This window comes from Mustela lutreola, chromosome 4 (assembly GCF_030435805.1).
Source record: "Mustela lutreola isolate mMusLut2 chromosome 4, mMusLut2.pri, whole genome shotgun sequence".
NCBI classification, from domain to species: Eukaryota; Metazoa; Chordata; class Mammalia; order Carnivora; family Mustelidae; genus Mustela; species Mustela lutreola.
Window position 1 is genome coordinate 49,656,786 of NC_081293.1, and position 19,508 is coordinate 49,676,293.

The 19,508-nt window shown below is 47.2% G+C and overlaps 1 protein-coding gene across 17 annotated transcripts in view; it reads left to right on the top strand.

Moving 5' to 3' along the window:
- The window catches only part of KCNMA1 (potassium calcium-activated channel subfamily M alpha 1), a 730,798-nt gene that overhangs the window by 230,615 nt on the left and 480,675 nt on the right, over positions 1 to 19,508 (top strand). The gene's annotated exons all lie outside the window — the stretch shown is intronic.

Genomic DNA, 19,508 nt, shown 5'->3' on the forward strand with positions numbered 1-19,508 from the left:
AGACAGTGAGGGTTTACCTCTGCCCCGTGTGTTCTTCGCAATGAACGCTGGGAGAGCTACAACAGGAAAAAGAAGAGCAAGCTTTTTCTCATCTTCTGGAGCAACTGAGGAGAAGCAGGAGATCTCACAGGACATCCCTCTTGGACCCTCCCCTGACTTCTTGTTTCATTTCAAATAATATCTGAAACTCTCCCTGTGTGAGAGGGCCTCTGCCTCACACTCCCCTAAGATTCTTTTCCTCTCAGACTCCTTTCTAGGCAGATCTCAATATGCAGAAAAGAAAGCATCTAGCAGAGGGAGCAGGACCTGTGACTGTGGAGCTGGGCTAGAGGAAAGATGTCCTGAGAGAAGAGGTCACCTCCCCAAGACCAGGTCCTCCCAGGGGAAGTGGGCTTCTTTGAAACCATTTCAATCTTGGATCCTCCTTGACTTATCTTTAAACAGTCGGAATCCTCCAAGGGGAGTGTGTTCTGACTCGGTAACCACACTAGCACCAACACTGACTTTAAGAGAAGCCTTCTTCCTGACTCTGTTTGGGGAGACCTTGAGGGACATACAGCTTCTGTCCTTTGCTGTGACAGAAGTGCTGTTGAAGTAACTCACACGTTCCTGGAAGCCCATTCCTCTTCTGGAGGTAGTAGTGGTACCTGTACACATATAGGAGGAGGCACATTGGGTGCCTGGTGGCTCAGTTGGTTAAGTGTCTGCCTTTGGCTCAGGTCATGATCCTAGGGTCCTGGGATCGAGTCCCATGTCGGGCTCCCCAACTTCTCCCCTCTACCCTTCTACCTCTGCTCACAATCTCTCTCTGTCTAATAAATAAATAAAATCTTTAAAGAAGAGGCCCATTTTTAAAAAATGTTGAGCGACAGAGGTACCCGAGAGGGGTTGAGCAGTGAGGAAGCCTCACTGTCATGAAAGTCGTTTTTTTTAAATCTCAGGAGCAAAGTGGCATACCCCAGAGGCTGGCGGGAGCTGCTAGGTGAACCCTACATTCCCAGCAAGGGTGCAAACGCTGTGGGTGGGTGATCAGTGGATTGGGCGTCATGAACGTTCCCCAAATGAAGCTTCATTTTGGGTGAAGTTTGATGAGCTTAAACACACACACACACCCACAACAAACCCTCAGTGGACTCCAGTGTTCCCCATTTAATGAACCTGATTTAAGCAAAGACTCTCTGAATCCTTGGGAGTAAAGAATGAGTGTCACTGTTCCTGTGACCAGTGCCCAATGGGTGTATCTGGTTGTTTCCCCAGAAAGTTTCAGGGCTAAAGCAGGTTTCCATAGCACCCTGATCCTGAGTGAGTTGCCAGGTTGGGGGCTCAGGGTCCTTGCCAGCAGACACACCTTGTGGAAGCAACAAGGCAAGCCATCCTTCTAGGCATCAAAGATGAAATTCCTCTTCCCTGGGGTGTGATGGAGAGCTCCAGATAGAGAGACCAGAGATAAATAAGAAACTGGATTCTCTTTCATTCAACTCTCAGACAGCCTCTAGTGCTAATTATTTCTGTGGTAGATTTTGTCAGACCTCTAATTCCTCTCCTTTTGCCATAGGTGGTATATTTTAGAGATGCAAAATGACATGAAAAACAATCCACTTTCCTGAAAGATAATTTTGTGTACATGAAACAGACGCACTAAGCCATTTATAAGCGAGCTGTTTGTTCTTAGGGATCTGGAGAAAAATCTGAATTTCTAATTTCAGGCTCTTTAATAATTTTCAAAAGAACCAACACTAATAATTAAATGTCTTTGAACTTCTCTAGGCTGTCTTCTATTCCATGATTGCAAAGCACTGGAAAAGAAGTAGAATTCTTTACCCAGATGAACTCCTTAAGAGGGTGGAGCGGACATTGGCCCCAGGAGGTACTTTCTAGCAGAATTAGGGGAACCCTAGGTAAAGAGGCTCAAGGAAAATGCTCAAGGTCACTTTCAGAGCTTCAGACATGCAGTGAGGGCCTCAACGTTGGCATTTGCTGCATAGCCTGGGTTGCTAAGACTTGGGAGAAGGCCATAGAGAGGGAGAGAGTTAGAACTTCGTTAAGGGGATTTGTAATGAGAATACATGCAACACGCAGCGTTCTGCGGCTTTGGTGTTCAAGGATTAGAAGAGATCTGGTCCAGGGATTGGGGAACGTGTCATCTCCTGGGCCCACTCTGATTAACTGGTAGTGGTTCCAAGAATGCTTTGCTGAAGAGTCAAGGCTTGGCAGCAAAGACGAACTGGGACTCCGCTTTCCAGACTGTTGTGATTGATTAGAGATTCCCATCACTAGCAGTGGCTTGAAAGGGGGGCACTGCTGGTGTGATTTATGCCCTGTGATGCCCTAGGTGTCTCTCTTCTAGGTCATTCTCCTGAGTAAAGTGAGGCGGCTTGTCCAAGGTCACTTAGTCAGTCCCGAGCAGGATATGGACAAGAACCCATGTTTCCCGACTGTCTAGCATTGGATACCCCAGCTCCATAGGTTAGGTCCCAGAGGAGCAGAAAGTTTTCAGCTTCCTGGATGAGCTGCCTTTTTCTTTTCTTTCCTTTTCCTTTTCCTTCCTTCTTTCCTTCCTTCCTTCCTTCCTTCCTTCCTTCCTTCCTTCTCATGTTGTAGCCTGATTTCAGCTTTTTATTTCTACCTGGAGACTTGCTTTAGTGTTTGGAGAAGCAGAGGGGCTGGATTTCAGGTCCACGGTGATTCTACAGACAAACAGAAATGCTAGCACCATTTTCCCACCAAAACCTCCCTTAAGCACGGAGCACGCGCGGGTCACGTCACAGCCTTTCCCACTGCAGAGCTTTGCCCTTGGCCCACTCCCGGGTTCCACTCTCGCCATCCCTGCAGATGCCTGTCCCCCGCCCTGCTCCCCAACACTCTATGAAATGCTTTTGGTGGGGGCTCCTGCGTCATCCTTCCCTCTAAGTGTTCAGAAGCCTCACCTCCTGTTTCTTCCTGTTTTCTTCCTTAATGATTCACCTCTCAGGTATTCATGCTTACATCTTAATGGTTGTGCTTACAAAGATAAATACGTTTTGCCTCGGACGAAGAGCAGCATCTGCCCTGACTTGAATTTAAAAGTCTGCAAGAGTGGCTGGATGGGAGCAAGGGTAGAGTCCTGGGCTTTTATCCTGGGAGCCATAAAAGTTGGCTAAGATTTTATTGCCTCCATCAAGATGAAAATGGGATTCCAAGGCTTCAAATATGATAGATAAATAATAAGGAAAACTCTGGCTTTTGTCAAAGCCAAGTTATCTTTACCAGTTTTATGAGTCTTCTGTTGTGCCTGCACCTTGGCATCTCTTTCATTCGGATGCCAGACAGAACCTTCCCTGGGAATTTATGCAAAACTGGGGCTGGATATAGGATTTTGGACAATTGGTAAAACTCGGAAGAAGGCTGATAAATTGTGTTCTTGGGCCATAACTCACTTCCAACCTCACTGTCCATCCCTTAGTTCTTGCTTCTCTCCTTCCAGGCTCATGGGGATGGTTGTTAGAAAGCTCCATTAGTGGAGAGACCCAGGCTGGGTTGGGATGGATCGGGCCGCGTAACAAACAGGACGACCGTTGCACATACCAGGCAAGCTTTCGTGTTTAGGGTGGCTGGGATTTGAATGGTGTCTTCAGCAGCCAGCCGTGCACAACCGTAAAAGTCGTCATTTCCATTTCCACGCACCTCTCACCTTCTTTAGAAGGCAGTGCCGCAGGGAGCCCAGGTGCCAGGCTGGGTGGCTAAGAACGTACCCCGTGAGTCCTCCCTGGAACTCGTTTCTGATTTGAGTGCTTGTGTGGTGGGAAACTGATACAGACGTCTCACATCCTGGCAGTAGCAGAATCCTTGAATTTGCCCCCGTGCTGCTGCCTCCATTGTCCTGGTGGAGGCCCTGTCACCTCCTCCTTCCTCCATTCATAGCAACTGCTGGGTTTTACTCTCCCCAGTTGCCCCATCTCTTCCCTTTGGCCCACTTTGCATGCCACTGCCAGATGCCATTTGCCTCCTTAAAGACAGCTTTGCTTTGGTCCCCCCATGGCTCAGGGACCTTCAGTAGCTTCCCATGTCCTCAAACCCAGACTCTTTATGCAGAGGGTCAGGGCTTACCATCCTCTGGCCCCCAGTCTTCTCCACACACTCCGTGTGTTCAAATCCTGCTCACCCTTAAGGTGCGGTGCAGGGTCCTCTCTCCCACGTAACCCAGCACTCTCGTTCACGATTCCCTTACACTCCTGCAGGTGACCTCTGTGCCCTACCAAAGGCCCTGGCCGAATGGCTCAGGGCACTGGCTCCAGAGCCAGCTTGGCTGAGTTTGACTCCTGCTTTGCCAGGTACTTGTGTAACTACGGCCCATGATCAGCAGTAGTACCTGCCTCCAAGGGATATTATGAGGATGAAATAAGCTAATATTTGTAAAGTGCTCAGAACAGTAGCTGGCACAGGCTAAATATTATATAAATTGTTTGTTAAATAAATATAATAAAATTTCAGATTTCTTGAGAACAGGAAACTTGTATTTTAATATTATAATCCCTTTGTCTCTTATACTGAGCTAAAATAATCCTGAACCAGATTGCTGTGACAATGAAATTTAAGAGAGGGAGAGAGAGGGTGAAAGGGAGAGAGAGAATATATACATGTGAAAGCACTTTGTCGGTTGTTCATTCAGCTGAAATTATTGAGTATCTGGAAGTACCAGGCTCTGTGCTCAGTAGTTGCTAATGATCCAAGTGGGATGACTTCCAGTTTCAATACTCAAGGTCTAGGGGAAAGGACAGAGATGTAAGTCTGCGGCTAAACATTTTGGCTCTAGCTGTATGAAAGACGAGTAGCAGCCCTTATTCTGATCTCACCCCCATGTGACAGATGAGAAAACCAAGGAACAGAGATTTTCTTCATAACTTAGGCAAGACCACACAGATCCACTAAGATTAAGAACTTGGATTTTTAAAAAGATTTATTAATTTATTTTATTTTATTTTAGAGAAAGAGAGAGTGAGGGCGGGAAAGGGCAGAGGGAGAGAATCCCAAGCAGAGAATCCCTGCTGAGGGCAGAGCTGGACACTGGGCTTGATCTCATGGCCCCGCGATCATGACCTGAGCTGAAACCAAGAGTCAGACGCTTAACTGACTGAACTACCCAGCTGCCCCCAGAATTGGAATTTAAACCTAGGTTCCCGTGACTCGGTGGCTTAGGCTCTTTCCGCTGTACGTGGTGCTTCTTATCAAGAACAAGCAAGGAAAAATGCCTGAGATGAAGAACATAGCAAACAATAGGTGTTGGCGAGGATGTGGAGATAAAGGAACTCTGATGCCTTGTTGGTGGGAATGCAAACTGATGTAGCCACTGTTGGAAACAGAATGGAGGTTCCTCAAAAAATTAAAAATGGAATTATGCATGATCCCATAATTTCTCTAATGGGTGTTTACCCAAAGCAAATGAAGACACTAATTCAGAAAGATATATGCACCTGCGTGTTTAGTGCAACATTATTTACGATAACCAAGATGCAGAAGCAACTCAAGTGTCCATTGATAGACGGATGGAAAAAGAAGATGTGATACGTATGTATACTTATACATACCCATATGGACTATTACTTGGCCATAAAAAAGGAGATTTTGCCATTTACAACAACATGGGTGGACCTAGAGGGTATAATGTTAAGTGAAATAAGTCAGAGAAAGACAAATACCATAAGATTTCACTCATATGTGGAATTTAAGTAACAAAACAGACAAACAAAGAAGAAAAAGAGACAAACAAAACACCAGGACAAACTGAAGGTTGCTAGCAGAGGGTGAAGGAGTTAGGGATGGTGAAATAGGTGAAGGGGATTACGAGTTCACTTATCTTCATGAGTGTTGAGACATGTGTAGACTTGTTGAGTCATTATCTTATATACCTGAAACTAATAGAACACTGTATGTTAATTATACTTTAATAACTTTAAAAAAAAAAAAAAAGATGAGTGAAAGAATGAGTGACAGTGTGAAAGAATGACCTGGAAGATCCCAAAGACATGGCTCCAGGGAGAACAACTCAAACCAGGGATTTGCCATACGGGGCGAGTTCCATGTCAGGTTGGGCAGGTAGTAAATCACCGAGGCCATAACCATTTGTCCTGTCAAGCATTTTCTATGGTAGACAGGAGGCAGAGTTTCATTGCTTCCCTTTTTGGGGCCACCTCACCCCTTTTGTCACTCCAGGATGGCCTTCTGCCATTTCTCTCTGAGGCAAAGGTGGTTTTATTTTGGTCTCCTCTGGGCCATGCTGAGGACAAGAAGTGAACGTGACGATAGATGGAAAAAGTACTTAACCATTTGCTTTTCGATCTGCTTTCACCATAATGGGCCCATTTGGAAGGCTTCTGTAGGTACAGGGACAATGTCCACTGGGCTTCATTAGCCACTAAGTGATCAAGGCTTCAGGGAACAGTCTGGAGAGAGCCTGGCTGGTTTCCACGGCAACCACAACTTGCTTCAGCCCCTTGCGCACACTCCTGTCTCTTTCCACGTAGGCATGTGTTTACTTATTATTGGCTCCATGCGGGAATGCCCGAGTGCCTACGTAGGTGTCTTCTGTGCTTCCGTGGCTGAGGTCATTCTCTCAGTGTGGACATAGACCCACAGGTGGGCAGTTAGGGGCAAAAGATTTGGCCGATTAGGAAAAGCTCTCCTATAGGCCCCCAAGCTTCTGCTGTCTGTGAGCATGATGATGGACATTCCCGGAGTGGGGACGTTAGAGATGTGGATCTAGAACCATGACTGTCAGACACTGTGTAGGGCCCTGCCGTGAATCACAAGCTACTCTGGAGGGCTCGTTGGGGGTCATGTTGCTCTCATCAGCAGGTGGCTTGCTACTGTCCCCCGGGGAGGCCCATGGGCTGGCCGAGAGTGCCTAGGCTTGAGAAGCTCCAGTCCTAGGCTGTTTGACATGGGAGCCAGGAACCTCAGGTGGCTGTTGAAACTTGAAACTTGAAACTTGGCCGGTTCAAACTGGCATGGGCTGGAAGTATAAAATCTAGTGTGAAAAGAAAGATGGCGAAATATCATGAATACTTAATGATTTTTGTATGGATTGCATCTTGATAACATTTTAGACAATTTATCTAGAACCAAATTTAGGTTGAATAAACTTCCTTATTAAAATTAATGTCACCCATTTCTTTTTAAAAATGTGCTTCTTAGATAGATAGTGATGAGGACTGTGCAGTATGAATGTACTGAATGCCACTCAATTCTTACTTAAAAGTGGTTAGAATGATAGGTCTTACATTATGTGTATTTTACCCCAATTAAAGCAAAAAAAAAAAAAAGTCTGAATGGAAAGGAACCATCTCTTCTATGTCTCTTTCTCAGGAGTCTTAATCATTTTTCCAGAAGTCCCCAAGATACTTCTCTATTTATCTTAAGGGTCAGATGTCATCCTGAACCGATTGTGGACAAAGGAACAAGACCACCCGGTTGGCTCAGACTATCTAGGTCTACCCAGAAGTGAGGCCATGATCTCTTGTGGGGAGTTCCCTATATCCTAGAACAGGATCAAGGCTTCCGAAGAAGGAAGAGGGGGAAATGGCAGCCAACACTCCAACCCTAAAGGAAAATGTTCAAGAAAATCGATGTATCTGAGCCTCAGATGAAAGCTATTTGAAGATTTCTTCCCCCACTTGGAATATTACTGCCTTTAAATCTGTTTTTGGTTGTAAGGAAGTCGGTTAAGCATCAAAAATATGTGCCTCCTACGAAATTTAAAATTACATATATGGCTTGTATTATCTTTCTTTTGATAGTGCTGCTCTGTAGTTATTAGTGAGTAAATGCAGGATCTGGGCACTTCTCTCCCATTTACAAACTTGGTGACCTTGGACAAGCTGCTTTGCTATGTTTTTATGGCTTCATCTCTAGAATGGGAATAACACCTACTTTATTGGGTTAGGAGTTGAGCTGCTACAAACAGGACACGTAGAACTATCTGGCCCATAGGAGGATTCTAATGAAGATCAGCTCTCATCAGTCATGGCAGGGGGGCCAGTGTCTGTTCCCGGAGCCTCCAGACACTCCCCAGCCTGCACACCCTTGCTTCTTTGGCAGTCCAAATGCTGACTCTGAGACACAAAGGAATCACACCAAAGGGAGCTTTTAATCAGATGTGGGTGAGTGCTTGTTGGATGGGTTTCTTTCTTTGGATGGTCCCAAGATGACTTTTCTTAGATAAATGGCCTTCTCCTGAGGCTTGTGTCAGCTTCATGGGAAATAAGGAGGGAATAAAAGGTTCACAAATAGGAAAGCCTTTGTTGGGTACCACCTCATTAGGGCAGGTCTAACTTAATTGAACTCCAGCCCGTTGTGCTCACTGTGTGGTTCCGGGAGAAGCAGGTGTTTGAAGGTGGGTTGCCCAGAGTCCTTGCTCTCAGAGTCCCATTTTAGGACCCTTTGTAGGGGTTTGTGCCTATCAGGAGGGTGTCTCGAGGGTACCTGAGGGGAAGGAAGCCCTGGATTTAAAGTTGTTTCTAAGTTGACAGTTGAAGAAAATAAGATCACAAGTGAATGAGTGATTGCCTTCATGATTATTTGGGGCCACAGGCATGCATGCAGGGTTTGCTGGGATCATCAGCAGATGTGGGGATGTTCTTCATGTCATTAAACCTTAGACTGCAATGATTAGGCCTTGACATACTTTCATCTCAGTTCAGATTACTGCCTGTTGGGGCACCTGGGTGGCTCAGTCAGTTAAGTGTCTGCTCTCAGGTCATGATCGCAGGGTCCTGGGATAGAGCCCCACAGTGCGCTCCCTGCTCAGTGGGGAGCCTGCTTCTCCTTCTGCCCTCCCCGCCCTCGCCCTCGCTTTTCACTCTGTCTCTCTCTCTCTCAAATAAACAAATAAAATAAACAAATTGCTGCCTATTGTTTAAATAAGTGCTGCGTCAGTGCTAGAAGGCAGCACAGGAAGTTCTTCACAGAAGGGGACTGGCGCTTGGTGGGGAGCAGGGGACGTGCCCAAGTTACATAGCAAGTTAGCATTAAGTATCATCCTTTTCCTGAAGGAGTTTTCTTTGTATTTTCTGTATCTTTCCATCATTTTTTAAAAGCAAATCTCTCCCTATTTTAAATTACTACTGTTTCCTGTTTTCTCTTTTTTATCACGGTCATAATTTTCTAATATAGTATATACTCTGCTTATTCATTTTATTTATTACATGTCTTCGCCCATCCCCACTAGGAGACATATTAGCTCTGTAAAAGCAGGATTTTGTCTCACCTTGGACTACTGCTGTATCCTTCTCATCTAGTCCCTGGAACAGAGTAGGTGCGCTGAGCCAATGAATGTTGAATGAGTGGTTGAGAGCCTAATGGGGTCTCATAGGTCCATCTTGGTGTACGTCAGCTTTCCTTGGTTGTCTAATTCAAAGTCTGTTGGAGAGAAATATGAAAACCATTTTCACCCCAGTGGAACTCTGGGATTAGAAAGGCATAGAGTTGCTCAGGACTAAGCTATCAATATTGACTTTGTAAGAGATCCTAAGGTCTGGGACTAAGTGTCCTCAAGTCATTTCACGTCATCAGGCCCACCATGCTGCTTAAAGCAAAAAGACAGGGTAGACATTTGGCACATCCTTCCTTCCAAGTGTGAGGGTATCTTTAATATGAAGTACCAGCAGGGTTTCACTAGGTTGAGGGGAGAGGATCAGGTATTCTAAAGGAATGGACTGCTGGAGGCAAAGCCGTGAAGGGAGACATGATCCTTCCTTCAGTTGACATTCATCTGAGCACTTACAATGTGCTAGGCTCTGGCTGGATGTGGATCTATGGCTTGCTTATGCTTACTTTTGAGGGAGGCCACATTCCTGATTAGGACACTAGGGAGAGAAGGATGTGCATTTTCTGTCAGCTCCTGAAATGTGCCTTCATTCTTTGGTGAGGTAGGCTGAACAAGAAAGTAATGCTGGAAGACCGTATCTTCAAAGGGGCCATGCCTCAGGGTTCCAGATGAAAGGACTCCTTTGTGAGGGAAATGAGGAAGGAAACAGGGGACTCTGGTTGAACCGTAGGCCCGATGTTGACCTGAAGTAAGGGGAATGCTTTAAAATTAGATTCCAGGCTGGGCTTTCTGAGGAAGACTCCTGGGGAGGGGGACCCCCTGAGATGGAGGGCTCCATGTGGAAGCCCAGGGGCAGGAAGAAGATGCAGTGTGTGGGTTTTTGATAGAGACTGGAGAACCTTCTTTGGGCATGAAAAGAGCATGGTGCTGAGTAGCATACCTTTAACCTAATAAAGAAAGACCTTTCAGAGGATGTTATAAAATTTCCACATGTTTTTGTTTATACACACAGTCATTCTAGTCTCCCTCTGTAACCCCAGCTGGTGACAAATGGTACTGTTGATTAAGGATTCACAAAGTGCAGCGTTTGGTACCAAGTGCCCTCCCTCTGTTACCTGTAACCCTCACATTCCTGCGATGGGGTGGGTACTGTGTTCATCCCCATGCTGAGGACTGTACAGGTGAGGAAATTGCCTTGGTAAGTGGCAGGCCTCAAGGAAATGCTAACCATGGCAGATGTCAAATGTTTTCTGTTGAAAAATAATGTGGCGTGGGCACCTGGGTAGCTCAGTGGGTTAAGCTGCTGCCTTCAGCTCAGGTCATGATCTCAGGGTCCTGGGATCGAGTCCCGCATCGGGCTCCCTGCTCAGGGAACTTGCTTCCCTCTCTCTCTCTCTGCCTGCCTCTCTGCCTGCTTGTGATCTCTCTCTCTCTCTCTGCCTGCCTCTCTGTCTACTGTGATCTCTCTCTGTCAAATAAATAAAATAAAATAAAATAAAAAATAATGTGGCGTGCTATTCTGGGCAGGGATGTGGAGCTGCTGGCCCCTGCGCTGGAGGGAGTCTTGATGTGACGTTACCTCATTAAGGAAGCAGTTAGCGAGAGGTTACATACCCTTTAACTCCTGTACTTGTACATCTGTAACGTAACTTTAAAAGCTTTTAGTGATAATCTTCCAAATTAGGGGTCACTTTATGACAGTTACACTTTTTTTCTCATTTTATTGTCCTTTGGTTGGTTGACTGTTTTCTGCCTACCTACGTCTGGTTCTCTCTTCTTCTCTGTGTCCGAGATGTCTTCTTACTCACTTCTCTTTTCTATCACTCTTGTTTTCTCTGCCTGTGTATTTATTCATCTGTCTCCTTTACTTTTCCTCCTACCCTCCCACCACTGCCCCCTAACTTAGTATCCCTGAAACGCCCATGGGAAATAATTCGTATGTTCTTCTTGTTAATCGAATAGAAGGACGTTTCATACTTTGGTGTAAAAATTGTTGATGATTTTAATACTTCTTGCTTTAAAATACAATACGCTAGGTAGCTTTTTCCTTCATTAGAACCATAAGAATATTCTGATTCTCTCCTGGATAGTTGTCTTTGGTGGGGGTGAGTAGATCACAATTCTGTTAACTATTCCTATCAAAGAGTTCTTACTTGGTCTGCTGTCTTTCTTGGTTATTTATTATTCAGTTTAAGGTAGAGATCATTAAACAGACAGTGTTTTCTATCCATGGTGTCAGGGGAAAGCCTTGTCATTCCCCAAACATCAAATGAAACCATGCTTAGGAAGCAAGAACTTCTCAGGAGAAACCAGACAATTGCCAAGGGTATCACCTGCACCTCATTTTGATGTTTGTAATTGAACAATGACAACAAAGGTACATGTAGGTGCCACAGAATAAGGCTCCTAATTTGAGTCAGAGAATGGGGCCAAGAGCTGTTATTGACAACATTACACAAATAGTCCTGCAACGAATAATAATTCTGTCCTCAAATTATTTCTTTACATCCTTCCTGGCAAGTGATCACCATAGATTAGTTGGTTTATAATGAAGATAATAGTGCCTTGTATTTGCACATGGTGCTTTTCACTTGTCAACATGCTCTCACTCTTAAGTTACCTCATTTGGCATTTGGACATCTCACATGTCCTAAAAGGAGTGGGACCTGGAACGAAGATCTTTCCTTAGAGTGTGGAAGCTGGAGATCAGAGAAGTGATGTCAGTTGCCTGACAACATACGGCAAACCAGTAGTGACAGTTGACCTAATCCTGGTCTCCAGATTCCTGAGCCAGGTTTTTTGTTTTTGTTTTTGTTTTTTCTCCCTGAATACATATGGCTGGAAGGAGACATCACATGAGCTGTTGTGCTGAAGCCAGAGAACGGGGAACTTGGCAGAGTGATCTCTCCAGCTTGGTGGCTCTCACTGTAGCAAGAGACAGTTCTTCTTTCTCTCCCTGAAGACTCAAGGCAAAGGCAAATGTCTTATTAAACGTTTTGTAGCTAACCTAGTGCCCCCAGACCTCAGGGGCCTATGAGAGGAGGGTGGGGTCGTGGGGAGGTGCCAACACGTGGTCTGCAGAAGAGCATTGGCTTTACCACCTCGTGGAGCCTCACCGAGGTTCCTGCGAACCCTCCTGTTGGAGGGAGGAGGCAATGCGTTTTATTGTCATGGCTCATTGGCTTCTGGGACCCCTGGGGCTGTGGTGACCAGTGTCGCCTCAGGTGGATGAGGACAGAGCATGTTCAGAACTATGGCTTCTTTTCTCGGACTTCAAGCAGTTTAAACACTGGGAATTTTTTCAACTTAGTAAAAGAAATAAAGCTTCTCTGCGTTTTGTACTCTAGGACTGACAGCTCATCTGCTTCCGGCACTAGAAAGGGCAAATGCTCGTTTAAAGAAAATATTGTATGCCATCAGTGGCTTTCCATGCTTATTGAGAACTCACCATGAGCCAGGCAGGAACTGAAATACTTAGTGGGCCTCCTTTAACCCTCACGCCCAGACCACAAGGCAGACACTGTTCAGATTGCTGTTTTATGCCAGGTTCAGAGTGGTTGAGTAACTTGCTGATGGTTGCACAGCCACTAAATGGGCTGACGTATGGCCTCTGCTCCCCAGATCTCTAGTCAGGGAGATCTTTAAAGGCAGTTGCTTTCATACTTGGAAAGCCCCAAAGCTCTGTGTAAACCGACAAAAACCTAGCTGCTTTGACGACAGGGTTAGGGTTAGGGGAGGGTAGGCTGGAGTGTCACCTGTGCCCCCTTCTCTGGAAGACCAGGCAGGCCCCATCTCAGGCGATGCTTCCCTCCTGTACACTCAGGAGTTCGTACCCTCGAGGCAGGAAGACCAGCAGCTGCGGCTTCTTGGCCTACCTCTTTTTCCACAGACAGGAATCGCAGAGGGACCATCCTTGTCCCTGGAAGTGGAACAGGACGCAGGCCTCCTTCATGAGACTGCAGGTGAGACTGCTAGAGATTTGGGTCCTTCCTGGCAAGCCCCTTGCTGGGGAGAAGGCGCAGGTGGGAGTGGGCCAAAGTAGAAAATGCCATCGTCATTTGACTTCCTGGGACTTCCAAGGCAAGCTGGTTCTGCCCCAGGATGGGCCCAGGAGGCTGTCTTGCGATAACTTGTGGACAGACCTGCCTTAGGTCCTGCTTCTTGCCCATCTCCCCCTTCCGTTCCACGCTCTGAGCAGGCTCTGGGCAGGCCTGAGGGCCCGTGGGCTGGGCCAGCTCCCTCTCCTCTTCATCTCACTGCCCAAAAGAACTTACTGGCATTTCCAATCTAAATGTTCCAACTCCTCATTTGAAAAGTGAAGCAGTTTATGTCTGGCCTTTTTTTTTTTTTTTAATTAACTTAAAAAAAAAAAAAAAGCTTATGCAGCAGTTGATAAAATAATTATTTTGAAATTGGCCATTTATGTTCTAGAAAAAAAAATGTTTCTGTGTCTTTGGTTTTTGGGAAGGGCTTCCTCTGCCCTCAGGGTGACCTTTCCAATAATGCCTCGAAGTGACCATCCTTCATCATTTCTGTTTATCTGAACCATCGAAGGCCCTCAGTGACTCTTAGGATAAAAATGCAGGCGCCGTCAAATTGTAGGGTTCCCTCCGTGTGTTTTATTGCTTCATTTGTGTTCCCCCACTTCCTCCCCAGGACTGACTGTCCCAGCTATGGGGAGAAAGGGAACCTGGTGGCTTTGGTGGTAGAGAAGGTCTCCACAGCCCACCCTTTACCTGAAACCTCCTAGACCCTGTTGGCAGACACCCAGCTGCCTGATTCTTCTGGAAGGGGATACTGCTCATATGCAAGTGTGGCCGTCAGGGTGGTCACAGTCCCCCACATGTCATTTCCCTTATCCTGGTCTCTTGGTCATGCCAGCGGCAGGTGTGCCTAGGACATACAAGGACCAGGAGCACCACCGGGCTGGGCACATGGTGTCTGGGGAACACTGTGGATGTAGTGGGCAGTGAGTCTTGTTTTTGGATATTGACTCAAGCGGCGAACACAGGATTGGCTGCAGGTCGGGTTCTTGGGAAGCAGACTCTAAGGCAGAGTGGAGTGTGTGCCGGATGTTTACTACGCGTGTCTGAGGGACTGCTGCCCGTGCGAGGAGTGGAAAGAGGCAGCGTTGCGGAGGAGCTGCAGTGGGGGCCTGTGGCCTCGGCCAACCCCGTGCAGACAGCTGGAACTGAGATGGTCTGCCAGCATTGTCCTGAGAGGGTCAGACATGGGCCTCTGTTCCCCAGCCCCAGGCAGCCGTCGGGAGTGGGTTGTACCCCCAAAGGGCACGCTTGGGCCAGGCAGTTCTTTGTGGCTGAGCATGCCTTAAAGAGGCAGCCCTGCCAGCAGGCCGCTCCTGGAAGTGGGTGGGGGTGGTTTGTGTTCACCATGGTTGTCTCATGGTGAAGGCACTATGTCAGGGCACTGCAGATGGAGTCCAAAGGCATGCTCACTGTCTATAAAATGCTTGCAGTCTGGTGGCTCAGACGTGAATGTGATGGGTGCAGGTGTGGAGGGCCGATAGCCCCGGGCACATACTTGCTCCCCCACAGCTTCAGTGCTCCCCTGGGCACTGCTAGGCCCCGTGTGCCAGCACCTTGCTTGCTGATGCAGAAGGCAGGGCTCTGATATGTTGAGGACCTCGCACCAGGATCCAGGTTCAGGTCCAACTCTGAAGGCTGTGTGCTTCTCTGTATACAGAATTGCCCCTGAGCTGGGAGCCGGGGCCCACAGGAGCCACAGGACCATGGGAGATCAGTGCCCTCTGCCAGCCTGCCCTCGCCTCGGCTCACCTCCCTGCCTTTGTTCCTGCCATTTCTTCCCACGATGCTGTTTCTCCACGCTTCCTCCATGAAGATTCCCCCCTGCTCCAGCCTACGTGGCTTCCTCCTCGCCTTGATGCATCTCTGCTGGCCATGGTTAGGTTCTCTGGTCGCTGCCCTGGAAGGGAGACTGCACCCTTCCAAAGGGCGGGGATGTTGTATATGTGCTGACTTGGGCCTTCTGTGAGATTTCTGGTCTTGGGGTCTAGGAAGTTTGGCGTGGGCAGCTTCCTTCCCCCAGCAGAGGCACTCTAGCCCCCTTTCTGGGAATTGGGGTGTGGTGAAACACCAGCAGCCGCTCAGCCCTAGGGGTCATGGGTAAAGCCACTGTCTTGCCCAGCAGAAGCCCAGCTGATAAGAATTCTCACACCTGTGCCTTTTTGAGGGGTCTGTACCTGCCCTACCTTACATTCCTATGAGAGAAGGTGCAGGGCAGACCAGGGCATCAGCAAGTCTAGAGGACTCTGATGATCCCCATGCTTGCTGACGGGGGAGGCTGGCATGGAAATCATCTGAAAGCAACTTGGAATAAAACCCAAAGGTTCCAAGGCCTTGACATCCAGCCCCTGTGACCTACCACTTAACCCAATGGCCAAGGATGTGTTAAGAGGGAGAAATGTGTAAATGTTTGGAAAGCAGTTGGTTTCCAAAGCGTGTTTATGAGAAATGAGCAGGGCAGAAAAGAAAAGAAACCCCAATAGCTTTTTTCCCCCAGCCTTGGGTAGAATTACCAAACTGATGGATGGAGGGAGTGTTCTGGTTGTTAAATATTTGGGCCTCCGGAGTCTTTTGATGTAGCTCTGCATGACAACGGCTTGCAAAGTGGTCTCAGACCAGCCTAGATTAGCTAAGGGCCACGTGCTGGGAAAGAGAGGCTAGTGGTTGTGATGAAGTTCTAGAACCTAGGTGAGGTTTGGTGGGCTGAGGTCCGGAGCCGACGACCAAGAAAGAATTCTTGAGACATCTTTGGTGCAAAATGGTGGTTTATTAAAGCACGGGGACAGGACCCGTGGGCAGGAAGAGCTGCTGCTGCCCCGGGTTGTGAGGGGTGGTTGGTTATATACGCAGGAGTTGGGTAGGTGAGGACAAAGGGTTATTGGGGCAAAGAATACTATCAGGATATTGAAGGCTTAGTTACTATCAAGTAAAGACAATTGAGAGTCTCCTGATGGAATGTTACATTCCTGCCATCAAGCATCCTTGTTAATGAGATTTAGGTTTAGAAGAAATTTAACTTTATTTACTTTTCCTTCTACCCCCACCTCCTTCGGTTTTTATGGAGGGGAGGGTGACATTAGGCTTGAGAAACTGAGTTCTGTGTCTTTGGAATTTGGGCTATTGATAAGGTAACTTCTTTGTTTGTAAATCTCAAGGATATTTGCAAACCAAGGGAGACTCCTGTCTTGTAGGATTGTGATCTTAGCAAGTTAACTATTTATCATTTTATGGCAGTCAGGGGTGCCTGAGGAATGCTACACCTATGGAGGGGAGCGGATGGAAGGGGGGGGGGGAGCAAGGCGCCAGCTCTTGCTTTGTCCTCAGCCAGCCTCCTGCTCCCTCATCAGTTGGAGGAGATTCCCTCCATGATTGTTAACTGTCCAAGAGCTCAGGACTCTGGTTTGTCTCTGCTCATTCGCTCCCACACGTGGTACTCAAGGTCTTGGGGAGGATGGAGGAGCATCGGGTCAAGGAAGCTTATCATGATTCTCAATCAGATGCATGGAGACCAATCAGTCTCTCTCTCCATTCCCATCTGCCACCCTCCGCCTTCCCCATGGCCTTCTCCGCAGCCCGCTACAGCTCTCCCTGGTCACTGGGCATGTCCCCTTCCTCCTGCCCCCCGTCCTTTCTGCCACCCACAGTTCTTTCAGCCAAGGATGCTCACAGGAGCTCTCTCTAAATAGCTTTGCTTAAACTTAACATCAGGGACAAGCTCAAAATGGCATCTCTTGCATCAAGTCTTCTTAGACCTCACAGCTAGAAGCAATCACTACCTCTTCTAAATGTCATTTCAGCCAGTTTGACAGATCTAAAGTGAGAGCGGGAGCCATCTTTGTTCTGCCTTAGCTGGCTGGCTGAGGAGACAGGGGAAGAGACGAATGGAAGGAAACATGGACAGAGGGATGAATGTAGTGTCTCCTGACAGAGGAAACACGGACAGAGGGATGAATGTAGTGTCCCCTGATTAAAAAACAGTATGCTTCAGCTTGCTTAACCTCCTCTGTCGGTGGGTCTAGTGGTGCCAACGCCTACGTCATGCTGTGCGAATTAGACAGACTAGCGTGGGATGCCCGGGCTGGAGAAGTGTTAGTTGTTTTTATTCATTCATTCATTCATTCATTCATTTATTTATTTATTTGACAGACAGAAATCACAAGTAGATGGAGAGGCAGGCAGAAAGAGAGAGAGAGAGGGAAGCAGGCTTTCTGCTGAGCAGAGAGCCCGATGCGGGACTCGATCCCAGGACTCTGAGATCATGACCTGAGCTGAAAGCAGCGGCCTAACCCACTGAGCCACCCAGGCGCCCCAAGTGTTAGTTGTTTTTGAAAAGAACTCTAGACGATATTCAACCCTTTGAGGAAATTATTCTAAGATTCTGGATTAAACTCAAAGATCCCTAGGGCTTGTAGTTCACCATCTAGACCTACTTCCTATGTTACATACAAGGAGCCTGAGCCTGAAAGAGGGACAGGAGAGACTTGCCCACACGGTCGGGGTTAGCATCAGGCTTGGTGTCAAAGTAGGATCTTCTGAAAGTTAAAAATGTGACTCAGACACAATTAGCCTGTGCACATGTCAAAAATTGCGTTTAGTTCCTTGATGAGGAGATCCACAGGATAACAAAGTGGAGTTACATAGGCGCTGGGGAAGGAATGTTGAGATGAAATTTCTAGATTTGACACAGATCTAATTAATGGTTATCAGGGCAGTAAAATCATCACTTTGGGTTTGTTTTTTCTACTGCCCAGAAATCATTTATCTTTCTACTGGGCCAAACCCCACATGGGAACATACAGCTTCACAGATTCTGAGCCTTTAAATGAGCCAAACAAAGGTGCTCCCTGCCCTTGATATTGAGACATCCCTAGGGAGGGCTGTCAAACCATGCCCTAACTATGACATTGAAAGAACATGCTGCCCTTCTTGTGCTTTAAAGCAGTTTTTTTTTTTTTTTTAAGATTTTATTTATTTATTTGACAGAGAGAGAGATCATAAGTAGGCAGAGAGAGAGAGGGGGAAGCAGGCTCCCCGCTGAGCAGAGAGCCCGATGCGGGGCTCGATCCCAGGACCCTGAGACCATAACCTGAGCTGAAGGCAGAGGCTTAACACGCTGAGCCACCCAGGTGCCCCCCTTCTTGTGCTTTAATCCTGAAATCCAAGTCTTCCTACCAAACTCATCATCTCCCTGCCTCTTTCCACTCTCCCTACACGGGCATGTATGCACAGAGCCCGAGTCCCTGCTTCCATTCCCTCATTGCTGGCATGAGGATCACACCACCTCCCTCATGGGCCGAGTGTGCTGACTTATGGCTTGGAGCTGGGAAGGCACATGGAAGGAGGTCACACGGTCCTGGTGCTAGGAGAACTTGACGTCTACAGGAGAGGCAGACTTGCGTAAGTAACTGTGCCACCATCTGGTAATGGCCATAACAGGCAAGAGCAAAGATCTGTGGGAGCTAGGCAGACGGCATTTAGACAGGAAGAGTAACAGAAGAGACACGAACATTGGGTAGGGGATCTCTAAGCCTCACAGAATGGAGACATTCATGGAAAGGGGGAAGGGCACAGGGCTAGCTTGGCCAGGTAAGAAGTATAAGCAAAGATGTGGGAATAAAAAGTAAGGTACTTTTCATTAAATACATATTTGCTGAGCTTCTGTCATGTGCCTAGTTCTGTGCTTGTCCCTGGGGCATGTGCAGGGAGTGGAGGAGATGAAGATATTCATCCATGGAGCAGAAAACAAGCCCTAGTTCTTTTGGAGTGTTTTCAGAAGACTAGGGTCTTAGGTACATTTATTTGGGAGGAGGAAAAGAAGTGAAGACAAATGAGGCTGGAGAGGCCAGCCTTTAGCTGAGTGATGATAACACTTGAATAAACAATTCATCTTTGTCCAGAACCTTCTCTATACAAAGCCTATGGCTGGCCCCCTGGGTGAGCCAGGCAAACAAGTATAAGCACCTGGTGAACTCCTCAAGATGTTAATGGTTTGGCTGGGAAAATAGGCCACACTTAAAGAAAGAGCTAACTATATGCAGTGGTGGGTATGATAACCGTTTGCTCAGGCTTTGGGTGAAGGAGAGCTCTTTGTGGCGTGGGTGGTCAGGAGGAATTTCTGGAGAGGAGACACTCCATCAAGAGTCAAGTAAACAAAAGAGCCCAAA